Here is a 21,505-nt window from a genome sequence, read left to right as displayed (position 1 = left end):
TTGTTCTTTTTCTTTATAGTTAATGCTTTTTGTGATCCATTAACATTTTTGTCTAAACCAAGTTGACGAAGATATTCCCCTTTGTTATCTTCTAAAGTCTTATTGTTAAATCATTTTCCTTTAGATCTATAAGACGTCTGAAATTTATTTTTGTGACCCCTGTAAAATATGGATTAAACTTCATTTTTTGAAAAAAGTATGGATATCCAGTTGATCCAGACCATTTACTGAAAAGACCCTTTGTCCCTCTTCCTTTGCTTGATGGTGACTTTGTTTGAAAGCAACATGAAATTGGCTGGTCTGTTTTTGGCCTCCCTCTTCTATTCTGCTGCTCTATTTGCCTATCTTTGCACCAATATCATAGTCTTAATTACTGTAGCCTTATAGTTGGCATCTGCTAATGTAAGACTCCAATTTCATTTTTAAACTTCAAGATTGTCTTCATTATTCTTGGCCTTCTTTCTTTTGATATAAATTTTAGAATCAACCTGGCAATTTACAAACACATATACACCAAAAAAACTGCTAAATTTTGATTGGAATAGCAAAAAAAAGTGATGGAAAATTTGGCAGAATTGACATGTTTATAATATTGAGTGTTCCATTCCATAAACATGATATATCTATCCTGCTGTTTAAGTGTTCCTTCATTTCTTCCTGTTACATTCTTCAATTTTTTTTTTCTGGTCTCTCACATACTTTGATTTTTTTTTTTGATCCCTTTGTAAATGTCATCAGTACTTAAACTTTACTAATTCACTGTTGTAAATGTCAGGACAGAAGAAGAGATTCAGGGTGATGGGCAAGCCTAGTAGGGAGAATTTGTTTCTGTGCAGTCACTTCACTGTTTTGATTGTTTTTGTTTTATTTTCCTTTTTTCTTGTGGTGTTGGTTGTTTTCCAAACACTTGATCTAGGTGCAGAGTCTTCTGTAGCCAGGCATCCAGTTCACTTTTGACTGTAACAACCCTGCTTTATTCACTAATTTATAACAAGCCGCTTTGGGAATTCATTCTTCCAAAACCTTGCCAATGATGAATTTCTTTGCACATCTGGTTTTCAAGGCCACTTTTGTCAGCCAACTACTCACTATAAAGACATGTCTTATCATCTCAGGAAATCCCTCTTCAGGGGCTTTTTGCCCTTATATCCATCTGAATTTCTAGGATCCATTGTCACTCTGCCCTCAAATCCCATCACTTTATAAGCAAAAGAGATTCCATATGAAGCTATTCTTGGTTGGTCTTGCTGCCTGCACCATCTTCCCCACACGTCCACCCTTCTGTTTTCAAGTTCAGGTGTGGAGGGCGGGGCTTCTATCGCCTGCTCCCTCAAGGTCATTGCTCATTGTAATGGTGATTTGCAAGTGAACTCTGGTTATCTTTCCATGAACTTTCTGGTAATGACATTATTCCCTTATCAACAGTGATGGAGGTTTCCCTTACTACAAATTTTATGTCATTTCTAATAACATTACATCGGGAATAGGATGAGGCGGGTGAGAATGACATCTGTGTTGCCAAACCTCATCTTCCCCCACAGGTTTGAAATGGTTTTACTAGTGAATATATGAGAGTATAGTGATTCATATTTATGTCTCCATACTCAGAGGGCCATGACTGTATTCAATATCAAAGTTAAAGTGGCAATATTTTAATGATAGGTAAGATTTGTATTCTCCATACAGATGATGGAGCAGTGCAAAAAATGAAAGGTCTTTTTCTGAAAGGTAATGCAGGAACTGTTAAGCTGTTTACAACAGATATTTATCATCATGACCAACCAAAATAGTACCTGTAATGCAATTATTTAAGCACCTACTTATCAAGTGCTTACCAGGTTTCTTGTAGTATGTTCAACACAATGTAGATTTTAAAACAGCATGGCTTGGTTTCTGTGCTTAGGAAAATATTTTGTATTTAGTGACTTATAAGTGACGTAAGTAGTGACTTATGAGTGACAACCTAAAATTATACAGCAGTGGAAATATTTAGTAAAATCATACAATGAAATAATATTATTAAGAAATGAAGAACTCAATATAGTCTCATAATAATTTGGAAGATGATGGAAATGGTGGAACTTCAGGTGGCCTTGAGTAATAGGCAATATATGGATAGGTGGAGTACTCATACATCCTGGATTTTCCTGTCTCAACCTATTATTATATTAATAGCTACATTTATCAAGTGCTTACTATGTACTAAGTACTCTACATGTTACCTATAATCCTCTTAACTATGACGTTATGAAAAATTTCCCAATTTTTCAAACAAGTGAAGCAAGATACAGACAGGTTGAAGAGCCTCTTGAAGGTCACATGGGTCCAAGATGGGGAGCTAGAATTGGAACCCAGGTTTGTGTGCCTCTAAGCCTTAGCTCTGACACCCTACCTCATGTATTCTGCATCTAAGGGCACACTTTCTGGTAGGTATATCTTGAGTCTGGCTCAGAATATCTGGTCTCTGCTGTGGGCTGTCAGTGTTTCTCCAGAGCTGTATATTGCCACTTGATATTGGTAAAAACCACTATATGTTGCAAGCTTATCATGAGATCTGTGACTTGAGTTACTTCATCGTTCAGGGAGACCATTTTAACCCTAGTCCATGACTGTCATGGAAATAGATAAAACCTAGGCATCTAACCTTGGTCCTGGGTGGAGGATTGGATTGTTCAAAGTCTCTTCTCCTGGCTCTGGCTCCCTCCTGCGTCCTTCCCTGGTTCTAACCTGCTGGCTCTGATTCCTGACTCCCAGGCTACAACTTGCCCTACGTCCAGGCACACACATTTGGAATGGGAATGTGAAAGGAAAGTCTTTAGAATGTTTGCTTCTCTGGTTTGTTGGTCAATGGAAGGGTGAGCAACACGATACCCTGGGGCACTCCTCTGTGCTTCCTGCAGAGTTGGGGGATGCCAAGTGCCTTTCTGAGCTGGACAGGAAAGCCCCGTGGAGACCCGTCCTGATGTTCCCTCCATGATTTTTCCTCTTTGTGCAGTCTGGGATAAAGGAGGGACTTTTCATTCAGTGCTGTCACCACTGCTGCTGCTGTCATCAACCTCTCCCTTGGGAGTTGAGCCAAAGGGAAGTCTGGGGAATTCTCCCTGAACCTTGGTAGAGGTGTGCTGGGAGGAGTGAGAAGTCTTAGGAGGTAGGAAGCAGGAGGAACTGAAGCCCAGCTGTGAAGGCTGCAGACTGCAGTGAGAGGAGGTGAGTGGCGTTCTTACTTATACTGGGTTATTCTAGGCTTCTGAGTATGCTCAGATTCCCTAGGATGGATGGACAGCCCCTAGTGCCTGAGGTGCTGCTTCCCTGAGCATTCACCTGCTGTCAAAACAACAGCTTTACCTCTAGCATCTGGGATTCTGGAAGACACATACCCCTTTCCAGGGTAACCACAGTCAATCTCTGTTCTCCATATGGTTGTTGTAGACTAATCTTGGGGATTAGAATGACAAATGACGGCAGCATCTAAAACATTGGCCAACATATTTAATAGAGAAAGTTCAGCTTTATTCCTTACCTTATGAAAGAAGAAATGCCTACCGACTGCTGAATAGACCCCTAAGCTTATAAAAGAGAGCTCACACACCAACTATATCTACTACCTGTGTCTGGGCTTTCTATCTCTGGTGTCACAGACCTACTGATTAAATATATGTGAATGAATGAATTGATATTTATAAGCTAGTTTTACTTTTTTATTAAGCAAATGATTCACAACCCAGGTGACAAGTTACATGCCAACTCCCAGGTCGATCACAATACAACCATGATGATAATTCCCTAAGAGGTCTGCTATGTATTGGACACTCCTTGTCAATTATATTTTTATTTTTATCAATGATATTTGGTAACTTGAGCAACATTTTTGAGAGGTTTGAGGTTTCAAAAAAATTTTTAGTAATATGAGGCACTTTTAGTACTTGAGAGAATGGTTCACAATCATAGGTTCTCCAAAAAATCCCAAACCATGTACGGCTGAGCTTTAGAATATCTCCATCTTACAACTGTCTTCTACAATGACTTACAACCTTGACATCTCTGCTAATATTTTTGCCCTCAATAGAGACAAACTAGAATGTGGGCTGCTCATGGGAAGGGAAAGGATCCTAAAATCTGTGGCTGTTGGAACAGAAATGGTAACAGCAGGACATCTTGTATTTAATCATAGTTGTATCTGGAAGATTTTCATCCAAACTCTTTGGCAGGGTTTTTAATGCTAATTTATAAGCATAGTAGTTTACTTACATTAATAAATAAAATCGCATTGATTTCTTGACAGAGTTTAAATAAATCTATGCTGGAAGATTTTTTTAAGGAGTTATAAAGTCTACCATTTGTCTGAAATGTGGTTTAGAGATTGATAGAGGATAGAATTAGGAAGAAATAAATTTCACTCCAGGGGAATATGTATTCAATAATTATGTTGAATGAATAAAGGCTGGGTTCGGGTTTGTTACAAAATGAAAACAGATTGTCTTCTTTGTTCTTGGAGAACTAATCAGATTATGTTTTCCTTTCTGAACTTGGTCTTGTTGCCATAGGTAATGCTGAGGAGAACATCAGTAAAGAGATAATCATAAGAGGCATTTAGTAGGTATGAGCCCTGTAGTCTAAGGATGTTCCCTAGAGGAGCAAAGACGCTGGTCAGAGGTAACGCGAGTCATTACGGTGGTCCCGAGAGAGACTCAAGTTAGAGGGGCAGGCAGGACACGCAGGTATCAGTCCCTCCCTTGGAGCCCCACCCTCTACCCAGGGGACCTCGCTAGTCTGTCTCCTTCCTCTGCCAGATGGAGTTTCAGCATCATTTCCATTCCAAGCCTTCTGTAACTCTTCCACCTCCGCAAAGCACTTTACAAATACTTCCACCATCACTGTTCCTACATTGTAGCCTGATTTTCAAATGTATTTCTAGATCACGGACTTTGGAAGGACAGGCAGGGAAAATGTCCTAACAATTTTCTAGTGCCCAGCAATGTTTAAACTGAGATCTTAAGTTGAGGTGGTGTTTCAGGCTATAGTTAGAGGCCTTTACTTTTTATTTTTTTTCTTCTATTTCTTCTGAAATGGATGAAAAATACATTTTTCATGGATTCATTTCATTTCATGTGCTCCTTGTTTTCAATTTTTCTTTATGAGAAGTCAAGAGCAATTTTTGGATTGCAGGAGGCATGGATAGGGACAAAAGTCAAAGACTAAAATGAGAATAGCTTCGTTTCTTTCTACTGACCTTCTTGTTTCATAACTAGCTTGTTTCAGTACCAGACACTGAAGTTTGAGGTTTAGCTGAGCAAAATTCGCTTGAAAAAGTATCATTTAAAAAGATGAATTTGTGAAGCAAGCTATGCTTAACAGATCTGCAATTTGAAGAAAGTTTTAAGTCCCTACTTAGGCCAGGTTCGGTGGCTCACGCCTGTAACCACAGCACTTTGGGAGGCTGAGGTGGGAGGATTGCTTGAGCTCAGGAATTGGAGACCAGCCTGGGCAACATAGCAAGACCCTGTCTGTACAAAAAATTTTTAAAAATAGCTAGATATGGTGGTGTATACTTGTAGCCCCAGCTACTTGGAAGGCCGAGGTGTGAGAATTGCTTGAACCCAGGAGTTTGAGGCAGCAATGAGCTATGATGATGCCACTGCGCCCCAGCCTGGGTGACAGAGCAAGACCCTGTCTCTAAAACAAAAACTTCTATTCAACTATTGACATTAAATGAATCATTTCATGACTAAAAAGTATAAAGTTCTTATATAAGGTCTTTATAGTGAGTTAAGAAAGGTGGAAACAAATAGTAACAATGTTCATTGATATATAAATATATATATATATACACACACACATCACTTACAACATAATACAATATAATATAAATATATATATATAGGGTTTACACACACACACTCATATACTTAATATATTTAGTGTTTACACATGAACTTTTGTGGTTTAAAAGTAGGTGCTTTTCCTCAACGTACACAGGTGTTAACTAACAAGAACATGCCCTAGCAGATACAAAGCTAAGGCCAGAAATGTTTTCTTCCACATTTTTTACCTGTTTCAATCTCAAATTGTAAACTCTACCATGTACCAGATACCAGAAAATCATTAGACTGTGTGGGTGTGTGAAACGTTTGGGCAAACTGGAATGGATTTTCCTGCACATCACAGAGTAACTTGTCTTTCTGTCCATGGAACACGGAATACCAGTTTGTGAGTGGTTTAGTTCCAGACTCATGTGCAGGACTCAGCAGAGGGATCAAGTGAGGACACAGCAATGCAGTAATAAGCCCAAACCGGTCTCTTATTAAAGATCTTTTAAAGCCAAACAGCCATTCACTCTTATCCAATAGAGTGGGCCCAGGTCTCCACTCCATCTTGGTAGAGATCAGGGTGGAGAATAGGTGGAGGTTTCCTCCTTCATGCTTGGCATAATTTGAGGAGCTTGAGAAGAAGATTCTGTGAGATTAGAGCGCATTAATAAACATCTAGGATCTCTAGGATGGGAAGGCGTGGCACTTTGTTTTCCTCCCATATTTCTGTCCTGTATTTTGGATTTTGCCAGTTGTTTCCATGGTCTTGGGGTAGCTTGTGTGTGTGTGTGTGTGTGTGTGTGTGTGTGCATGTGTGTGTGTGTCTGTTCTGTGAGTAGAAATGAAGACACTTACAAAGACTCTAATTTCTTTGTAGTTGGCAATAAAGTGAATTAAAAGCCTTCCTTCAGTCAATTCTATACCTTTTCCTATTTCAATTGCTACCACGATTTTTGAAAGTTTCTATTCCATGTTAAGAGTTAGTAGTATATGAATGTCTTCTTTTGAGAAGTATCTGTTCATGTGCTTGCCCACTTTTTAATAGAGTTGTTTGTTTTTTTTTTCTTGTAAATTTGTTAAAGTCCCTTGTGGATTCTGGATATTAGACCTTTGTCAGATGGATAGATTGCAAACATTTTCTCCCACTCTGAGCTTCACATCCTTTGTCTAGGAAATTCAATCAGCCACATAATGAAAATTTAGCTTCCAGGTTTTCTGATTCTTATAAAGTCAAAAAATGGTGTGTAAATCCCCTCTCATCCATTACAACATGTATAGCCTTGGAAAAGCAATTGAATAGCTTGAAATCTCAATTCTCAGCTGCAAAATGGGAATAAAAAACAAAATAGTACTAATAATATCAATGCTTGTGAAAGTCAAGAGAGATGCTAATTTGCTATTATCTGTTGCTGGGTTTAACTGGCGCAATAAATTGTAAAGTCAGTTACAGATCTGTCAAGATTTAACCATGTCGTTTGCCCAGGACTTTAGGGTAGGGGTTAGCAAACTCTGGCCCTTGGTCCCAAACTGGCTGGACACCCGATTTCATAAATAAAATTTTATTGAAACACAGCCATGCCTATTTGTTTACATATTTCCTATGTCTGCTTTAATGCCACAACTGAAAAATTGAGTTGTGATGGATAGATATATGGCCCACAAAGCCAAACATATTTACTCTTTGGCTTCTTGCGGAAAAAGTTGGCCACTCTCTGCTCTAGGGAGTTCCTAATGAAACACCTTCTGTAACTTTCTACAATGCATTGCTTCATCTTTCATTTAACTGTAAGCGCTGGCACTACGCTAAACAAAATAATAGCAGAGCACCCCTTCGGTCCAGAATCTACTTTACCTTCCTAGGTTTTGCCAAGGGTTCCTTTCTTGATTGCCTGTGGATCGCTAATCTGCTCTCTCAAGTACAAGTAGCTTCATCAGGAGAATCAGAAGGGTGTGTTGTCCTTCTATTTTAATAAGCATTTCTTCATACTTTGTGTTACTGTCATATTGCCACATTCTCATGGCGCTTAGCTTCTCTGTACCTCTCTGTGTCTCTGTCTATCTCTCCCTCTCTCCCTCTTTCTCTCTCTAAAGTACATGCATGCATGCACAAACACACATACTGTATCATTGTCATTGCCAACTTTGGCCTATATAGCAGATAACAAAGGCATGATCAACGTGATCTTAAAATGTTCAAAGATATAAACCCCCAGAAATATTTAGTAGCATTGTTACCATGACTTATCCCAAAAGCAACTATGCCCAGAAGCAGACACCACCAACAGCAATGGAACAAATATCTATTTCTTCAGATACTTGTTCACTTTCTGCCTGTTAGGACTTCAATTTTATAGTGACCAAATTTTTTACTGTCTAGAAAAGATCAGGTAATATAAAGTGAAGCAAAAATTCATGAACCCTCTTCTTAAAGAAGCTCTGATTCTCTGAAGCACTGGGAAATCTACCCATGTGTAGAAACTGGTTCTAAATAATAATGTGTCTGTTGTCAGCTGGTCTCAAATCCTCTGTATCTGGCCCCTGGAGAGGTAGCAGTTGATTGTAGAAAGATATTTCAGGGATATTTCTTATAATAAGAAAAGAATTCTTTAAGGCCTGCTCCCTCCAGTGACCAGAAGGTCATATTATCTGGGTCTCTGCTATAAAGCTTACAAAGGAAATCCTCATGACAATCTTGGTGACAGCATGCGATGCCCCCACCTCCTTCTAGCCCTCTACCCTCTCATCAAGAAGAATGAACACTGTGAGGGTCATACTCTCTGCTTTGGCAGAAAGCCCAGCTCATCACAGGCTTCCTCACAGAGTCCAAGTGTACCAAAGCTTGAAGAGCAAGAACTGTGCTGCATGGTAGGGTCCAAGAGTTTCCATATTAAGCCTTAAATGTTTAAGAAGAATTTTAAAGGGATGTCAAGCCTTGAGTGGAATCATCACTAGATGTGGACCCACTTCTTGGTGAGTGGCTGTCAAGTCATTTTGATAATGACCCCCTAATAACTTTCTACTTGATCATATGCATGGGTGCATAAACACAAAACAAAACAACATTTGCTCCTGCTATGAGTAGGCTTCATGATCTATCCTATTCTATTCTACTCTTCTGATCTATCCTATCCTATCTTATATTTTAATTCATCTCATTTTTGTTTTTTAAAGCTGGTGTTTAACTACTAAATGTATTCTGTTTCTCCAAGTGATTTGTAATCTGAATTTTTAAAAAAGTGAGTAGGCAAGGGTCAGTAATGCCATTAGCTGGAGCATTGTTGTTTAAAGAATTAAAATTGTTTAAAAATTTTCCAATTAAAATTGACAGTTGGAAAACAATATCTATTTTCCTTCACAGAAAAACATGACAAAGGAGTTTAACCGAGAGTACACAGGCCTCTCTGGGCATATGTAGGTTTTTCCTTCCCAAAACCAACTTTTAAGAATCCTTCTTTTCTTTTTTATTGTAGTACCAGGCTTTCTTTTTCCATTATTATTTTTTTCTTTCTATTCATTTTCTCCCTCTCTGCCTTTTACCAGTAGCTCATCTGGTAACTGGAAGGGCTTCCATGTTTTCTCTTACCCCTGACCTGGGGTTTGACTATGTCCCCACCCAAATCTCACCTTGAATTGTATCTCCCAGAATTCCCATGTGCTGTGGGAGGACCCAGTGGGAGGTAATTGAATCAAGGGGGTTGGTCTTTCCCATGCTATTCTTGTCATAGTGAGTAAGTCTCATGAGAGCTGATAGGTTTATCAGGTGTTTCCACTTTTGCTTCTTCCTCATTTTCTCTTGTCACCACCATGTAAGAAGTGCCTTTCACCTCCTACCATGATTCTGAGGCCTCTGCAGCCATGTGGAACTGTTAAGTCCAATGAAACCTCTTTTTCTTCCCAGTCTCATGTATGTCTTTATCAGCAGCATGAAAACAGACTAATATAGTAAATTGATACCAGGAGTGGGGTGTTACTGAAAAGATACCCAAAAATGTGGAAGCGACTTTGGAATGGGGTAACAGGCAGAGGTTGGAACAGTTTGGAGGGCTCAGAAGACAGGAAAATATGGAAAAGTTTGGAACTTCCTAGAGACATGACGAATGGCTTTGCCCAAAATGCTGATAGCAATATAGACAATAAAGTCCAGCCTGAGGTGGTCTCAGATGGAGATGAGGAACTTGTTGGGAACTGGAGCAGAGGTGACTCTTGTTATGTTTTAGCAAAGAGACTGGTGGCATTTTGCCCCTGCCCTAGAGATTTCTGAAACTTTGAACTTGAAAATGATGATTTAGGGTATCTGGTGGAAGAAATTTCCAAGGAGCAAAGCATTCGAAAGGTAACTCGGATACTGTTAAAGGCATTCAGTTTTATAAGGGAAGCAGAGCATAAAAGCTTAGAAAACTTGCAACCTGACTAAGTGATAGAAATAAAAACCATTTTCTGATGAAAAATTCAAGCTGGCTGCAGAAATTTGCATAAGTAGCAAGGAGCCTAATGTTAATCCCCAAGATCATAGGGAAAATGTCTCCAGGCCATGTCCAAGACCTTCATGGTGGCCCCTCCCATCACAGGCCTGGAGGCCCAGGAGGAAAAAGTGGTTTTGTGGGCCGGGCCCAGAGTCCTTGTGCTGTATGCAGCCTAGGGACTTGGTGCCCTGTGTCCTAGCTGCTCCAGCAGTGACTGAAAGGGGCCAACGTACAGCTCAGGCTGTGGCTTCAGAGGGTGGAAGACCCAAGCCTAGGCAGCTTCCATGTGGTGATGAGCCTGCAGGTGCACAGAAGTCAAGAATTGAGGTTTGGGAACCTCTGCCTAGATTTCAGAAGATGTATAGAAATTCCTGGATGCCCAGGCAAAAGTGTGCTGTAGGAGTGGTCCTCTCATGGAGAACCTTTGCTAGGGCAGTGCAGAAGGGAAATGTGGGATCAGAGCCCCCACATAAAGTCCCTACTGGGGCACTGCCTAGTGGGGCTGTGAGAAGAGGGCCACCGTCTTCTAGACCCCAGAATGGTAGATCCACTGACAGCTTGTACTGTGTGCCTGGAAAAGCCACAGACACTCAAAACCAGGCCATGAAAGCAGCTGGGAGGGAGGCTGTACCCTGCAAAGCCACAGGGGCAGAGCTGTCCAAGACCATGGAAACCCACCTCTTGCATCACCATGACCTGGATATGAGACCTGGAGTCAAAGGAGATTATTTTGGAGCTTTAAAATTTGACTGTGCTGCTAAATCTCAGACTTGCATGGGCCCTGTAATCCCTTTGTTTTGCCCAATTTCCCCAATTTGGAATGGCTGTATTTACCAAATTCCTGTGCCCCCATTATATCTAGGAAGTAACTAACTTGCTTTTGATTTTGCAGGCTCATAGATAGAAGGGACTTGCCTTGTCTCAGGTGAGATTTTGGACTGTGAACTTTTGGGTTAATGCTGAAACGAGTTAAGACTTTGGGGGACTGTTGGGAAGGCATGATTGGTTTTAAAATGTGAGGACATGAGATTTGGAGGGGCCGGGGCAGAATGACATGGTTTGGCTGTGTCCCCATCCAAATCTCAACTCGAATTTTATATCCCAGAATTCCCACATGTTGTGGGAGGGACACAGGGAGAGATAATTGAATCACGAAGGCTGGTCTTTCCTGTGCTATTCTCATGGTAGTGAATAAGTCTCACAAGATCTTACGGGTTTATCAGGGGTTTCTGCTTTTGCTTCTTCCTCATTTTCTCTTGCTGCTACCATGTAGGAAGTGCCTTTCACCTCCCGCCATGATTATGAGGCCTCCCCAGCTCTGTGGAACTGTAAGTTCAACTAAACCTCTTTTTCTTTTTCTTCCCAGTCTCAGGTATGTCTTTATCAGCAGTGCAAAAATAGACTAATACACCTGTCATGTCCTGCTGGGGCCACCTCTCTGTGTCCTAGGCCTGACCCAATCCAACTTATCTTTCAGGTTTACTTTTCTGTGGAAACAGTTCCTAATTCTTCTAGGACTCAGTGACATCTATTTCCAGGTTGTCCAAACAGCATCGCTTATGGTACTTTTCATGCCACCACGTAATTGCTTGTGAGTTGTTTCCCTTAGTGGACTGTGGGCCCATGGAGGGCAAGAACTGGGTCTTCTGCTCCACAGTAACCCTGCACTGCAGTGCCAGGCCCAGCACCCACCAGGCCTGTGATGAAAATCTGTTCAGTCAATGAGAGGATGAATGAATCTATTGGTTGGAGGGGGAAAAGGCCATTGGATGAAGGATTTCAATGGGCAAATTTATTAAAATTAGTTCTACTATACTTATCTTCTTTGGCTTAATGTGCAGGCTGCTCTCTAAAATAAGATTGAAATATTTTTCTCTTATCTCTGGAGAGATAGTCTTTGTAGGTTGATTCAGAACTCTCTTGCCCAGAACATTCTACTATTATTGAGTCTGATTTACAGATTATGTGCATTGGTATGCATATCAGGTGCTTGGAGACACTGAGGCCCCCTGGATATACTTATGAGATGAAAGGAAACGGGAAGAGATTATATGTATTGAGGATACTAGCTGGGCACAGTCAGGAGAACTGCATGTGCCAAGGATCTGATTTGCCTTATTTCCCTGCCATCTCTGGGGGAGTGGAGAGCAGAAAACTAACAAGAGTTAGAAGGCCTGATCTTTGTCAACACATTTGATACTCACTTGTTCTGTGGTTTTGAGCACTTTTTAATCTTTTACTTTCCTTGTACAAATGTTTATGAGAAGAGTCATTTAATGTGATGATATCTTTCATGAGAGTCAGCAATGCCTTCTGGATTCATTTTTATTTCTCGACCACCACTATTTGATCATAAAACAGGAGTTATATAAATATAACAAGATAATATTTTAAAGTAAACATTAAATTTAATTACCTGCATGTTCATAATATTAGCAGAAAATTGTGGATTAAGACGTAGATGACATTTACCTTGAGGTTAGGTCATATTCCTATTTTTAGATTGCATCAGTAAAAAGCCCCCCTTTTACTGTAGATGTCACATAAAACGTCTACAGTTTTACACTAGTACTGTAGTGTAGCGTAAAACATATTTCTCTAACTGTGGAATTTGGTTGAATTTGGGTTAGACTACAAGGTAGATGAAAATCTTGCTCTGGACTGAGATTGGGCACCATTGCTAATAACATATGAGCCTCTGCTTTTCATAATCAAAATGCTGACATAATTTTTCTGAGTATTACAGGAAATTGTTGAAAATTCTATATCTCTACCATGTTCTGTGCTTCAACTTTCCTGCTACTATTTTTTTTAACAAGAAGAAATAGTATGCTAACAAGTGGAAACAACTAATACATCATCCAGAAAGTAATTTAGTCACTAGAATAAACTGTTCTTAGAATTTCTACTGGTATTATGTAAGTATTTAATCATTTTCAATCTAAAATGGTTTTATGTTGGAGCTGGTCTAAATATTATACTATTAAAAAATTGGTAAGTAATCCACTTTTCATTTATGAGAGGATCTAAAAATAGGTTTGTCTTCTTTTAAAATAATTCTGATGAAGTCATAGCCAGAAGTTAAATTTGGTAGTGGTCAAATTCATCACGTGCTGCCTAAAGGATGTTACTAATCCAAAAATTGAGTATCTGATGTTAAAGTGTTATAGAAATACGAAGCACTTACGAAGACTACCTTAAATAATAAAAAGTCAGAGAAGGAAGTTAAGGGCTAAAGAATGAGTTGCAGCTTTCATTGATGCCTTTGACTTGGGTTTAATGAGGCAGAAATTATTGGCCATTGGATAAAGAATATTGTAGCTACTTTTCTTTATTACAGATCGTGTCCTGTGAACATGCAGTAATTACTTTACTAAATCAAGGACATTTCTAATGTCTTAAATCCTAACATTTCACCATGCTATTCTCTGAGAATTCCATGACTTGGGAATGCTTTTCAGGTCAATGAACCCAGAAAAGAACAAGTTTGACCTGTGTTACTAAATGGGTCACTGTAGAGAATTGCATTACAATACAATTGTGTAGTATTTCCCAAGTTATGAAAACAGAAACTCTGCATGCCATTTCTATGGTATGAACTAAATTAGAGGCAGGCCCTAGAGTGAAGCTTACTCAACCTTTAGGGAAAAGAAACAAATTTTCCCAAGAGTTGAATTTTTATGAGTGATTATTAACCTGATAGACTTGGATGGATTTTTCTCAATCACTTATAGCGATGGTTCCCAATGTCTCGGGTAAAATGACGTGAGGGCAGTGGGATTTGGTTTGCTAATCTAAGAAGGTGTTACCACTCTACTGTTCTGTGGGCCTTAGCCCAATTACTGTGTCTGGGGATTTCAAAAACAAATTGTATTCTGACTAATTCATATTCAAATAAACATATGAGTGACAAAGAGGTTTTGAACTCTGGCTGTCCCTATCTATGTGGCTGCTGAGTGGAGAGTCAAGAGGAAACTTCTCACTCATGTCTCAGGAGGGGCTGTTCCCGAGCACCAAGGCTATTCTTAAGTAACATGTGACTCGATGTGTTTCTAAAATCATAGAAATAAATAATTCCACTATACTCACTATATTCTCTAGTCAGATATTTCTCTCAAAAAATAAATTTAAAATTCCTTTGGAAAAATTAAATGAGTGAAATGGTAAAAATGTTTTGAAAATGATGAGCAATTATACAGGACTTTTCCTACTAAACACTGAAACATACTCTTATTAAACAATTTTAATTGGCGAAAAAAATGAATGTACAGATGAATGGAGCAGAGTGTAGCTCAGAAATAGACTGTTAGATAGTTACAACAGCTTGTGATGAATGGGTATCACACGTCTTTTGGGAAAAGAGAACTTAAAGATATAACAGCGGTATATTTGATTAACCACTATTATTATTATTACATATGTATGTCATCACCTCATATCTAAAATTACAGAAGGTAAGAAAATAGAACAAAATAAACTACCAGAAGAGGTGAGGAATTAGGCACTGGATCACAGAGTAGGAAAGGAGTTGCTAAACATAAATCACAGAAAAAATGATATATTTTTCACTATGTAAACATATAAATTACATCTATGTAAAAATTATCAGCAGAAATGTAAAAGGCCATCAACAAATTGCATAATTTATTTATGACAAATAAAATCTTCTGACCTCTCTGTGATTCCTTTGTTCTTTCCTTTATAGTCGCCTCCCACAACTGTAAATTCAACTATATGTGAATAGCCAATAAGCACCTCAAACTTAAGTCCCCAAATCTCATTCTCTGCAATATTCCACCTCTTAGAAAAATGTTAGAAACTCTTGTTCAATTTCCAAAGCCATAAGTCCAGATGTTACCTTTTTTTTTTTTTTTAATTTTCTTCCCTTTCTTTATAAAATCCATCAGTGTAGCCTGAAGATTCTACCTCCTAAATTTATCTGGAGTACATTTTCTCCATCTCTGATGGCACTCCCTAGTCCACATCCCTATTATTTCTGGCCTGGTCTGTTCAAATAACTTGTCTTTTGTTTGTTTTGTTTCCACTCTTGTCCATCTCTGATTTGTTTTCTAGAGCAGCTAGAGTGTTATTTTTTAAAAAGCAAAATAAGAACAAGCCATCTCTTGCTTAAAATCTTTCACTCGCTTCACTTCCCTTTTAGGAGAAAATTCAAATTCTTTCTGACGGCCTATAGCCTCTACACAGTCCCTGGCTTTCCTCATCCTATGCCACTCTTCTTGCTGTCCTTTCTTTCTAGAATGCTCTCTCCCTTCCTCTCCTGCTCATACACTCCAGCTCCATTCTTATATTTTAGATCCTGACTTAGATTTATTTCCTTAGAAATACCTCTATTGACATTACAATCTAAATAAGTGATTACCAACCCATTATTCTCTTTCTAGAAACTGATATTTTTCCTTCATAGCACTTATTATTTATAGCGGGAGTTTAATATATTAGGATTAATTCGACAGGTTTCATGCAGCTGAAAAAACAGCATTTTCTCATGTAATTAGAAGTTTAGAGTTAGAAAAGTGGTTACTGGTCTTGCTGTTAGTGGCTCAAGGCTATCAGGACAGATGTCTCTGTAATTCCTTTGTTCTTTCCTTCAGTGTCGCTGCCCCCCATCACAAGGATGCTGCTCTACCTCCTGCATCCTACATTCCAGGGAAGAGCAGTGAAGAGCATAGGATAAAATGGGCACCTAACAAACTCTTGGAAAAGTTTCCTGAAAGCCACAGACAGAAGCTTCTACTTGCATGACTATTGGTCAGAATTTAGACACGTGTTCCTCCCCATCTGCAAGGGAAGAGGGAATTTTTTAGTTTGTTTTTAAACTGGGCACAATGGCTTCTCCCATTTTCCATTAGTTTTCTTTCAACTAAAAATAATTTGGTTTCTTTTAAAAGAAAAAGAGGGGGAATGAATCTTGGGTATTAACATTCTTGGCTACAGTGTGTATGTTTGTTTACCAAATTCCTGTTTTTCCTAACTTTTAAAAGAAGGCATCATGTTTTATTTTTTCCAAAAATGTATATACCCATGGCCTACATTTGGGTAAGCATTCAATAAATTGTTGAACAAATAAAACTTACTGAGAATCATGGCATAGCACTTCCTGGACTTTCCAGGTCAGGGATGCTATGTTGAGGTGGTCCAGTTTGCACTGAAGGCTAAATTTTGCTCATGCCCTTGGAGATCATACTATAGCCCACCTTTTGCAGGAATGTTCTTCTGAAATTATCTTTCTTTTTCTCCTTCCCCATCTATTATTCTTCCACCAGATGATTCCCAAAGCAAACAAGATGACTTATCATCTCCCGACTTAAAAAGATATATCTATATGCTGATTGCTACCATCCCAGCCCCAGCCCTGACCTCTTTCCTGAACTGGATAAAACTATCTGTCTGACATTACCATCTACAGGCTGCTCAAACGTAACATTATCAAAACAACTTTCAATTTCCTGTAGTTATCTGCATTTTGGTAAAAAGCAAAGCATCTACTTAGTTATATAAACCAAAGAACCTTGAAGTGATTATTCTACTTCTTTCATTACCTTCCACATCCAATCAGCAAGTTCTGCTAAATACACTTTGCATAAATCCATTACTTTTCTCGTCTCCATTTCTATATCTTGTTCACAGCATGGTTAGCCTTCTCCTGTCCTATGCTGAAAAGAGTAGAGACTCTCGTTCCAGGCCATTCTTGCTGGATAACCATGGACCTACACAGGTCCAGTTGGGGACTGTGAGGTGAAAGAATAGAGGCAATGGAGAGAAAAAAAATATATGCAGAGATTTCCCCCACATTCACTGAACTTTTTAGAGCTCTCTTTTCTGCTACTGAAGCCAGAACAAGAGGGCTTATCCTGGATTTCACTCTGTCTGCTTCACAATACTCAATTCAGAGTTCTGGGGTGGCTGAGTTAAATAAATGTATTTATTCAGAATGGGAATAATAGAGGGGAAAACTCACTATTGTCTTGTTTGTATATAGAATTCTGTTCTTCCCAGATCAGTCTGTTGATATTTACTTTTTAGAGTTTTCAAATATCCATCTACACATTCTGTCCAGGTCTTACAGTTGAGTCTGTGGGAAATAAAAGAAAGACTGTATTTCCTCCCTGGCCTTTTCCTTGGAGTGTTAATGGATTATACTAACACGCTTCCTAATATTGAACTGGCCTTGCATTACTAACATAAATTCTTCTTGGTTGTGATGTGTTATAATTCCTTCTTGGTTGTGATGTGTTACAATTTTTATGTATTGCTGGGTTTCATTCACTAATGTTTTATTGAGGTTTTTCCCTTTACATTCATCAGGGATATTTTTCTCTAGTTTTCATTTTGTGTTCTGTCTGATTATAGTGTTAGGGTAATGCTGGCCTCATAAATGAGTTGGAAAGTGTTATCTCTCGTTTTCTGGAAGAGATTGTGTAATACTGGTGTTATTTCTCCTCTGAATATTTGGTAGAACTCTCTAAGAAAATCATCTGGGACTTGAGATTTCTATTTTTGGAAGGTTTAAAACTGCACATTTAATTTTTAATAGGTATAGAACTATTCAGGTTATTTGTTTAATCTTGGGTGAGTTTTGGTAGTTTGAAGTTTTTCACAGCTTTGGTCTAGCCCTTCTCAGTTGTTAAATTTATGTGCATAAAGTTATTCTTAGTGTTTTTTAAAAAATTCTTTTAATATCTGTGGTGTCTGTGAAGTCTGTAGGTCTCTTTCCTTCCTGATACTGAGAATTTATATGTTCTCTTTCTTTTTTTTTGACAGTCTTGTTAGGGGTTAAATCTTACTGATTGATTTAGGAAATTATCTTTTGGATAGATTTTCTGTATTGTTTTTATTGATTACTGCTCTTTTCTTTATGATTTTCTTGTTTCTGTGTGTTTTGGGTTTATTTTGCTCTTGTTCTAGATTCTTGAAGCGAAAGTATAGATTATTGGTTTGAGACTGTTCTTCATTTTTTTAATTACGTAGATCATTCTACCCTTCTTTTCTTGCTTTTCTAGAACCTTCCGCTCCAATAGTGAGAAAATTTGACTTGCACCATCTTTCATCCATTTATTTAATCTTTCCATTCCACTATAATGATATCAGAATTATTTAACTGTGCTCCTGTGAGAAACACCTTTATTGACCGGGCCACAGTGCTTACGTGCAGTTTCTTTTGCCTTTAGTCTTACAAACTCCACTCATTTCCAAAATCACTTAGGTTCACTCCTTTTCCCTTTCAGTGAGTTCGTTTCATACATTTGCAATATAATTAGATCTTTTTGTTACATTTTGCATGTCTTTTTTCCTATTAAGGTTTTGAAACGTCAGCTTTATTGAACTACAGTTATGTATAACAAATTGTGTCGATTTAAAATGTAATTCAGTGAACTCTGACAAATGCAAAACCCCATTGCCACACCCAGGAAAGCACTGCCACCATCAGTTTATAGAATGCTTCTATCACCCCCAAAACTCCTCCCGGTCCCTTTGCCATCTGTCCTCTCCCCATGCCTGGCCCCAGTCTACTACTAAGCTCTTTGTTACCATAGATCAGATTATGGTTTTGTTTTAGTGATTTTGAGATTCATTCATGGTTTTGAGTGTATCAATAATTTGCTCTTTAAAAAAACGGACTAGTATTCCATTGTTTGGATATACCACAATTTATCTTTATTTTATTGAACCACCTGTTGAGGAATATTTGGTTTGTTTCAAGTTTTTAGCTATCGTGAATGAATGAAGCTACTGTAACACTTATGTACAAGCACTTTTGTGCAAATAATCTTTCTTTTTTCTTGGGTAAATAACTTGGAGTTACACTTCAATGACACCATGTTAGATGTTTTATTGTTGTCTCACAAGCTCTTGAAGGGAGATGAACAGAAAATTTGAAATTCAATGAAAAAGAAAAATTGATTGAAAAATGTCTGTTGATCTCTCTAAAAGTTAATTTTTTCCATCATTTTCATTAGTACATTTTGATTTGTATTATTATATTTCTTATTCTAAAGTTTCTATTTGCTATTATTATCTATTTTCTATTTTCCCACTTATTATAAAAGTGTCTGAAACCACTTGTTAGAGTCTTTTTATAACAGCTGCTTTAAAATCCTTGTCAGATAATTCTAAAATCCATCTCATCTTGGTGTTGACATCTGCTGATTATCTCTTGCCATATGAATTGAGATTTTCCTGGTTTTTGTTTGACAAGTGTTTTGCATCATGTCCTGGACATTTTGAGTATTATATAATAAGACTCTGACTCCTGTTTAAATCTACTTTTTAAATAGACAGCAATTTTTTTGTGTGTGTTTTTTTTTAATTTTATTATTATACTTTAAGTTCTAGGGTACATGTGCATAACATGCAGGTTTGTTACATATGTATACTTGTGCCATGTTGCTGTGCTGCACCCATCAACTCGTCAGCACCCATCAACTCGTCATTTACATCAGGTATAACTCCTAATGCAATCCCTCCCCCCTCCCCCCTCCCCATGATAGGCCCCAGTGTGTGATGTTCCCCTTCCCGAGTCCAAGTGATCTCATTGTTCAGTTCCCACCTATGAGTGAGAACATGTGGTGTTTGGTTATCTGTTCTTGTGATAGTTGACAGCAATGGTTTTAATGGCAATCGGTGAGTTCTGGTTTTAATGGCAATTTAATTGTCAAAATCTTCATAGTATTATTCTCATCTGCCCTGTTTTTGCACTACCCAGCAGTCAATCTGAAACTATCTCATAATTTAGTCAACCAAGCTTTTGCTCTATTGATTCTGTTCATTTTCACAGATTAATGGAACAGTGGTGAACTCAGGACTTCATATACAAATTTAAATCATTCTTTTCTCCATCTCCCACTTCTTTGTGATTGTCCTCAAACCCTCTACCTGGGAGGGGAAGGGGTGCTACACTTTTGCTAGTGTCTACTTTCTTCAAGGTGGTAGTTGACAGGATCCCACCTCACGATTTTGTGCACACAGTGTGAGTAGAAGGGGAAGGGCTCTGTTATCTGTGTGTCCGGTCACCATCAAAGGGTGGAGGTAGGACACTGCTGCTTCTGCTTGTGTTTACTTAGTGTAGAGTGGGATAGTCATTATGGTTCTACCCTACAGTTTTTACAGCAACCAGGTCAGTGGGGAAGATAGAGGGTGTTACTTCTCTTGTGGCATCTGCTTGTAGTGGAGTGATTATTATCCAAAGGATTCTTCTTCTTCCTGGACCTCTAGTTAGAGAGATTCTCTCCCTGCCCCTGTTAGTATTATAGCAGCAGGGTGTGGTTTGCAATAGCACCTAGGCTGGAATGTAAAGGAAAACAACAACAACAACAACAACAAATGTAACACTAGGTGGCCCCTCAAGTCCTGAGATTCCTAGCCAGTCTTCCTTCCTTTCTTCCCCTTTTAGAGTTTTCTCATAGTTACTCTATGAGAAACTTACAAACTTTACCTTATTTTATTTCCAGTCTGTACATGCGCACACACACACACACACACACTCTCACACAGAGAGATTCCATAAAATTTTATTCATCTTCATTGGAACAAAGGGGGCTGATAGTCTGAGAAGATGTTGCCAGAGTGGGAGAAAAACTTAACTTCCAAAGATGTGCATGCATTTTGTGTGGTGGAGTGGGGTGGGTGGGTCACATGTCACTGGGTGCAGTAGGAATGGGGATAGTGTGAACATGTACGAGAAAGTAAGAGATAAAAGGGAAAGGGAGGCATAATTGTGGTGAGGAAGCAGTGCATTTGAAAAGATATAAAAGGGCATTTAGTTGCTGATGTAAGTGAAAGTTTGGGGATGGGAAGAAACACTTTAAAAGAATGTGGGAAGTACTAAAAGAAGTTGGCATGCTTTGTGAAATCCTTAGAGAGGTCTCCTTAAGGAAGCCTAAGTGAATGACATGGGATTTGTGTTTTCTTTGAATATGGTTTCCTGCACAGACTGGATGCTGATGGTTCCCAGTTTTTATTCTTAGTTTTACTTTTATTTTATGTTTTATTTATAATGAAATTGATAGAATTGTAAATGAAACGACCACAATAAGATAAACTCTTAATAGTTTCCTAATCTTATTAGACTTCCCTTTAGTTTATACTTATTTCATGTGTTCTTGTGTGTTTCACATACACAGAACATATTGTTTTTTTCTTAAAGACACAATTGATACATGCTATTGCAACTTCTGCCCATAAATTAAAGGCATCCTTCTAAGGGTTCACATAAGT

General features: G+C 38.5%; 1 protein-coding gene across 1 annotated transcript in view; it reads left to right on the top strand.

Annotated features, from left to right (window-relative positions):
- Positions 1 to 3,088: 3,088 nt before the first annotated feature.
- Positions 3,089 to 21,505, top strand: part of SERPINB7 (serpin family B member 7) — a 54,602-nt gene continuing 36,185 nt past the window's right edge. Inside the window, exon 1 of the mRNA XM_077975025.1 lies at positions 3,089 to 3,207. The gene's annotated coding sequence lies outside the window, so the exon portion shown is untranslated. The remainder of the gene's footprint in view (positions 3,208 to 21,505) is intronic.

The sequence above is a fragment of the Macaca mulatta genome, chromosome 18 (genome assembly GCF_049350105.2).
Source record: "Macaca mulatta isolate MMU2019108-1 chromosome 18, T2T-MMU8v2.0, whole genome shotgun sequence".
NCBI lineage: Eukaryota > Metazoa > Chordata > Mammalia > Primates > Cercopithecidae > Macaca > Macaca mulatta.
The sequence above is the reverse complement of the archived record's forward strand: the minus strand, read 5'-3'. Positions and strand labels throughout refer to the sequence as shown.